This window comes from Anopheles moucheti (assembly GCF_943734755.1).
Source record: "Anopheles moucheti chromosome X unlocalized genomic scaffold, idAnoMoucSN_F20_07 X_unloc_6, whole genome shotgun sequence".
NCBI classification, from domain to species: domain Eukaryota; kingdom Metazoa; phylum Arthropoda; class Insecta; order Diptera; family Culicidae; genus Anopheles; species Anopheles moucheti.
Window position 1 is genome coordinate 175,001 of NW_026453570.1, and position 7,500 is coordinate 182,500.

General features: G+C 59.9%; 1 non-coding gene across 1 annotated transcript; it reads left to right on the forward strand.

The window, feature by feature from the left end:
• The first annotated feature begins 7,068 nt into the window (after window positions 1-7,068).
• On the forward strand, window positions 7,069-7,226 carry LOC128308799 (5.8S ribosomal RNA). Its single transcript, XR_008288571.1, has one exon. It is a non-coding gene; the product is annotated as a 5.8S ribosomal RNA (ribosomal RNA).
• The last annotated feature ends 274 nt before the right edge of the window (window positions 7,227-7,500 follow it).

The following is a 7,500-nucleotide window of genomic DNA, read 5'->3' on the forward strand; positions in this document are numbered from 1 at the left end:
CCCGGCCAAGGAGCGGAGGTAGAGCTCCCGGGTGTTTGGAAGAAAGTTGCGGGGTGAATTTTCACATCGAAAATCATCGCCGGAAAAGCGATTTTCGCAACATCCAGAAAGATACGGGCGGAAAAGCGTTTTTCCGAAGAAGAAAATTTTCGCCCTGATACCGTCGTGCGGGGTATCAAACGACGAGTTTTCAAGAGGGGAGTCGGGAAAATACCCCCGCACCACCATACCACCCACCCCCACCCCCCTAGAGCGGAAAAACCACCCAGGAAGCGGTTTTTCGCGATTTTTCCGAGGAAAACTTCATCGCCACCCAGGCAAGTGGGGTATCAGAAGAAGCGGCTCGGCGGGACGAGTCCATCGCGCACCCCCCCGTTCTTCTACCATCTTCCCTCACCTCGCCCGGGCGGAAAAACCTCGCCGTCGATCCTCGTGGCAGTCCGCTGCTGGCGTCCCTCCTCGAGGGGGAGTAAAACCAGTTTAAAGCGCGGACTCTTCCTTCCTTCTGGCGATGATGTCCGCCAGTCGGAATTTACGATCACGGTCGGGATCGACCGATAGCCGAGCACCGGTGGGCTCGAAACCGGTAGTGATGCTCAGCAGAGTGCCGGAAGGGCAGACCGCAGCCACGAGCGGTGTTGCTCGCACGAGTGGCGTTGGCACGGCCACGGCTGCGAAAGGAGCCACGATGGAGAGGCTCATCGAGCGTCTGGAGGACGAGCTATCCCTCCTCCGTGTTCAGCTGACGGAGCAAGCTGAGCAATACCGGAAAGACCTCGCGGCGATGCAGGAGTGCCATCGCCAGGAGGTGCTCCATCTGCGAGAGGAGAACCGTAAGGAGCGGGAGATGGTCTCTGGGCTCCTTACGCAACTGGTTGTTGCGCAGTCGCAGCAGCAACAGCAGCAGCAGCAGCAGCTGGCACAACAGCGAGAGGGTGCGGTGACGGCTACGGTGGTGCCGTCTCCGGACCAGGAAGGCGGCTCCTGGGCCGAGGTGGTGCGCCGTAAGTCGGCACGCCAGCAGCCGGCTCAGCAGCATCAGCAGCAGTGGCCGCAGCTCCCGCAACGGCAGCAGCCGCAGCGGCAACAGCAGCAACGTCCGCAGCAACATCAGAGCGGACAGCGTTCGGCTGGGCAGCCCCAGCAACAACAACAACAGTGGCATTTGCAGGGCCAGTTGCTGCGAAAGCAGAGTAAGCAGCAGCCACGCACGATGCCAGCTGCAGTGAAGAAGTCGCGGAAGCGGCCCGACACCATCGAGGTGATGCCAGCGGAGGGCGTCAGCTACCTCGACATGTATAGGGCGATTCGTACGAGCTCGCATCTCGACGGCATGCAGGAGAAGATCGGCGTCGGCAAGCGAACGCCGAAAGACACCTTGCGGCTGCCGCTGAGCCGTGATGCCGACAGCGCCGAGCTGTGCCAGCGTATCCGGCAAGCCATCGGAGACAAGGGTGCGGCGTCCGTGCGTACGGAGATGTCGATGGTGCTCATAACAAACATCGACTCCTTGGCGAGCGAGGACCAGCTGCGTCGGGCGGTGTTGACGGCTCTCGGCAAGGAGCATTCCGAGGCCACCTTCGACATGTGGGAGCGGCGAGACGGCACGAAGCGTGCTCGCGTTCGTCTGCCCCGGTCGGATGCGGAGCATCTGGCTGGGAAGCGCCTGCTCCTAGGACACACCTCCTGTTGGGTGTGGGAGGTCCCGAAAGCGTCGCTGGAGGAGAAGCGGTGCTTCCGATGTTTGGAGCGCGGCCACTTCGCCGGGCAGTGCTCGGGAGAGGACCGCAGCAAAGCGTGTATCCGGTGTGGCGCGGAAGGCCACAAGGCAGCGAGCTGCACTGGCGAGGCTCGCTGTTTGAAGTGTGGCGGCCCGCACTCGATTGCCGCAGCTTCGTGCAAAGCTGCAGCCACACGATGATGATAGAAGTGCTCCAGATAAATATCGGTAAGAGCAGGAGCGCTCAGGATCTTGCGCTCCAGCGGATGAGGGAGGAGGGAGCAGACGTGATGCTCATCACGGAGCTCTATGCTGTGCCGGCCAACAATGGGAACTGGGCATCCGACGACGCACTGAAGGCCGCGATCGTCACCAGTGGCCAACGGTTTCCCATACAGCGGGTGAGGAGCGTGCAGCATCCGGGCATCGTAGCTGCCGAGGTGGCGGGCATCGTTGTCATCTGCTGCTATATTCCGCCATCGATCGGCCTCCCGGAGTTCGAGCAGCAGATGGACCGGCTGGAGGTACTTGCGCGAGGCCACCCTTGCGTGCTGATAGCTGGTGACTTCAACGCGTGGCATGGGGCCTGGGGGAGCGAGCGGGCCAACCTTAAGGGTGAGGCGCTCCTTCAGACGGTTACCAGCCTAGGATTGGAGGTCCTCAACCGCGGCACGGAGCCGACATTCCTGGGGAACGGTGTGGCTCGGCCCAGCAGAGTGGACGTCGCCTTCGCGAGTCCAACGCTCTGCCGATCGGATGGAGCAGCGGAGGACATCAGCTCCTGGCGGACGCTAGACCGCTACTCCTATAGCGACCACCGCTATATTCGGTTTGCGGTCGGGCAACAGCATCGTACAGGTCAGCGGCCCGGACGGGGCATTCATCAGCAGGAAGGTGTCGAAGTACGGGAGGCGGGTACTCGCTGGCGAACTCGCCAGTTTTGCCCCCGTACTTTCGAGCTGGCACTTGAGGCGACCCGTTTTGCCGATCGGGTGACCGATGCGGCAAGCCTGGGGATGGTGCTTACGGAGGCCTGCGACGCTACCATGGCGAGGATTGGGCAGTCGCAGCAGCAGAGGAGGAACTGCAACACATATTGGTGGACTCCGGATATCGAGGAGCTGACCGAGCGCTGCCGGTTGGCTCGGGAGCGACAGTTATTGGCCCTCGACGAGACGTCCGCCGAACTGGCTTCAGAGGAACATCAGGAGGCGCGTGCTGCCTTAAGGGTGGCAATTAAGGCCAGCAAGCAGCGCCAGTTCGATGAGTGGCTGCAGGCCCTGGCTGCAGATGAGACGGGACAGTGGTTCCGGCAAGTGCTTCTTCGGTTTCGGGGCAGCTGGACGGCGCGTGAACGCGATCCAGCGGTGTTGCAGCGGATCGTCGAGGAGCTGTTTCCGGAGCATCCCCCGGTCGAGTGGCCGGACGTCACGCCTTCGGAAGGGGACACTCCGGTCCGTCCGATCAGCTGCGCGGAGCTCCAGGCGATAGCGAGCGAGCTGCATCCGCGGAAGGCGCCTGGCCTCGATGGAGTACCGAACGCTGCGGTAACGGCTGCCATCCGGAAGTATCCGGAGCCATTCGCTGGTGTCTACCAGCGCTGCTTGGACACCGGCGAAATACCACGCGAATGGAAAAGGCAGAAGCTGGTGCTGTTGCCTAAGCCGGGTAAGCCGCCGGGCGAAGCCTCGTCCTGCCGCCCGATCTGCTTGATCGACAATCCGGCGAAGGTCTTCGAGAGGACTACGCTGGACAGACTCAACGAGCACCTGGAGGATCCGGAGGCACCTCGGCTGGCCGAGAACCAGTTCGGTTTCCGGAAGCAGCGGAGCACCCTGCAGGCGATCCAGCTGGTGGTGGAAGCAGGCGAGCGCGCGATGTCCTACGGACGGACTAACAACCGGGATAAGCGCTGTCTGCTGGTTGTGGCGTTGGACGTCAGAAACGCCTTTAACACCGCCAGCTGGCAGGCGATAGCGATGGCCCTGCGTGAGAAGGAGGTTCCAGCGCAGCTGCAACTCCTGCTCCGCGACTATTTCACCGACAGGGAGCTGGTGTACGACACCCACGACGGCCCGGTGTCACGTCGGGTGACGGCAGGCGTTCCACAGGGGTCAATCCTTGGCCCGACTCTGTGGAACGTTATGTACGACGGCGTTCTGCGGATCCAGCTCCCTGAAGGGGCCACCATCGTCGGCTTTGCCGATGACATCGCCATCCTGGCCGAGGGCTGCACACCCGAGGAGTCGGCGACAGTCGCGGAGGCTGCGATCGACGCGGTGATGGGGTGGCTCGAGGCACGTCACCTTAGTCTCGCCCCCCACAAAACCGAGGTGGTTCTGATATCGAGTCTGCGTCGAGGACGTTTGGAAATTCCTGTGCGCGTCGGCGAAGTGGTCTGCACGTCAAAGCGATCGATACGCTACCTGGGGGTACAACTCCACGAGAAACTCTCGTGGAAACCGCACGTGGAAGCGGCCGCGGACAAGGCCCTCCGTGCGGTGGCGGTGGTTACCTCGGTGATGAGGAACCACAGCGGCCCCCAGGTGGCCAAGCGGCGGTTGCTGGCAGGAGTCGCTGAGTCGGTGATCCGGTACGCCTCGCCCATCTGGGCTAAGGCGACAGACATGCAGTGGTGCCGAAGACGACTGGCCCAGGTCCAGAAGCCACTGGCACGTGGGGTATCGAGTTCGTTCCGCTCGGTATCCTATGAGGTGTCAGTGGTGATGGCTGGTTTGGTGCCGTACTGGCTGGTCGTCAACGAGGACGCAAGGTGCCATAGCAGGCTGCTGGTCGAGCCTGGCGCCAGCAGGAAGGAGGTACGAGCGGCGGAGCGAGCAGCCACGATGCTGCAATGGCAGGACGCCTGGGACCGTGCGGCGGCAACACCATCGGCCAGCCGCTACTTGACGTGGGCGCACGGGATGATTCCCGACCTGCACCGGTGGACGGGACGAAAGCACGGGAAGGTGGACTTCCACCTTTCGCAGGTGCTCTCCGGACACGGATTCTTCCGGGAGTACCTGCACGTCTGCGGCTTCGCTTCGTCTCCGGAGTGTCCACGGTGCGTGGGGTCGGTCGAGTCGGTGGCCCACGTCTTGTTCGAGTGCCCCGTGTTTGAGGAGATCCGACGTGAGCTGCTGGGCTGGGGGACACCCGAGTCGGTCCAGCTTAACAACATCGCAGAGAAGCTGCTGGAGAGTGCGGAGTGGTGGGACCGCATTCAGAAAGCAGCAAAGACCATCACCACAGTGCTTCAACAGCTGTGGCGCGATGAGGAAGCGCTCACCAATGGTCGAACGGAAGCGGCTTTCGCCGAGGACGAGGAAGTGGTCCTCGAAAGTGTGGCCGCACTCTTCGGTGAGGAGATGGACGACGTCATCATCGAAGACATCACGCGGCGCGTGAACGAGTCGCGAGCAGCGCGTCAGCGATCTGCCCGCAACCGACGGCTTCGCGGCAGAGCGGAGGATCGGGCGCGAGTGCGACTGGCTGCGGACGTCGCAGCAGCACTGGCCGCCCGAGATGACGAGATACTGCGGACGGCAGTAGAGGCGGAGCGAGCGGGCCTAGCTCCTCCTCCCATACCTAGGCGTAGCAGAGGGGGACCACCTTCCCCTGAAACGGTTAGAATTCGCCATGAGCGGCGTCTATTCATGCAGCGCGCATGGCGAGCTCGGGTCCAGGCTGAGGGACCCTCGACGACGCGCCGCCGTCGGACCGCGCCTACGGAGGCGGACCTGATAAGGTCTCGGCGGAACAGACGCGAAAACGAAAGGCGCCGTCGTGCTTTGGCTGCAGGCCGACGATGGACACCCGCGGAGGAGGCTGCCGCCAGCGAGGCGGAATGGTCAGATCGATAGATGTCGGGTTGACTTCTTGAGATCTCCGAGAGGGGAAAGAATGAGTGAGTCACGCGGACTAAGCAAGCGTACGCCTTTAATATGCGGTTAAGATACGATTCAATTTAATAAAGAAATAGGGAAGAGACATCCGAAAGGGTTCGTAATGACGCATGACAAATCCCTGGCGGGCGACGTCGTGCGTCAAGAGCGTGGGTTTATGCTATTGTTTGTTAGAACATAATGTTTATGAACAATAAAACCTGCATTTGTTAAAAAAAAAAAAAAAAAAAACGAAGTGGAGCTTGCGGCTTAATTTGACTCAACACGGGAAAATTTACCAGGTCCGAACTTATCGAGGTAAGACAGATTGAGAGCTCTTTCTCAAATTTAAGGGTAGTGGTGCATGGCCGTTCTTAGTTCGTGGAATGATTTGTCTGGTTAATTCCGATAACGAACGCGACTCAAACAAGCTAACTAGAACGCTGTCAGCAGTGCACCTCCGGGCGCACCTGACGTCAAGGCCGGCGGCCCCTTCACGGGCGGTCGTCGGCCACGTTTGCCCTGCTTAGCGGGACAACTTGTGTTTAGCAAGGTGAGAATGAGCGATAACAGGTCCGTGATGCCCTTAGATGTTCTGGGCTGCACGCGTGCTACAATGTGAGCAGCAGCGTGTTCTCGCCAATTGGCGCCCCCATTCCGAGAGGAACGGGAAATCACCCAAATGCTCATTTAGTTGGGATTGGGGACTGCAACGGTCCCCATGAACCTGGAATTTCTAGTAAGTGCTAGTCATTAGCTAGCGCTGATTACGTCCCTGCCCTTTGTACACACCGCCCGTCGCTACTACCGATGGATTATTTAGTGAGGTCTCTGGAGGCACACCTTCCGCGGTTCCTTCGTGAGCTGCAGCTGGCATGGCCGAAGTTGACCGAACTTGATGATTTAGAGGAAGTAAAAGTCGTAACAAGGTTTCCGTAGGTGAACCTGCGGAAGGATCATTACCGATCAATACATATATGTTGTTGTGTGAGTTGGTTAGAGAGATAGAGAAACACGGTATCAGCAGAACAAACTGCTATGTTACCTTTTGGGGGCCGCGCACGCCAATTAGACCCGCGAGAGAGGTGTGTCTATACTACGATATTGAGCGTGCGCGACCGTAGGCCAGTGGCCTTCGTACCTGTGCGCACACTCCCAATGGCAGCCATCGAACGCGTAAAGTGTGTGACACATGGGCGAAGGTAAAGACCCACTAGAACATATTTAAACACTGGCCTCGAGCGAGAGAGAACCTAATCAAGAGAACGAAAGTTGTGCAAGATCGCGCCGATGCCGCCCACATCGCGCGTCGATCAATGGGAAGGAAGACCAATGGTCATCCTTGTCCACCCTGGACGGCTTCGAAGGAACCGAGAGGTGCACGGTTACGCTGTCCGGGGACTTAAGTTGTGAGAGATGCACCTAGCGCATAACGAAAACATAGGAGACAGTTGAACATACCAAAACCCTAGGCAGGGGATCACTCGGCTCATGGATCGATGAAGACCGCAGCTAAATGCGCGTCAGAATGTGAACTGCAGGACACATGAACACCGACACGTTGAACGCATATGGCGCATCGGACGTTTAAACCCGACCGATGCACACATTCTTGAGTGCCTACCAATTCTTGTTACACACTATTCCATAACTACAGGACGCCCGCGTACCAGCGGCACGCCTGGGCGAGCAGCACGCCCGGGAGTGTGTCGCAGGCTTGAACACACGCGTTTGGCGCACTGTGCATCATGGCGTGCTCGGACCCCTTCCGCGGGGGACCTTGGGCGCTGAAATGGTAAGGCGGTACAGTTGGCCCAGTGGGTGCGTGTCGTGTCGCACGGTTCGAACTTCGGCTATAAGACAACCTGGGAGCACCGGAAGCCCTTGAACACCTGG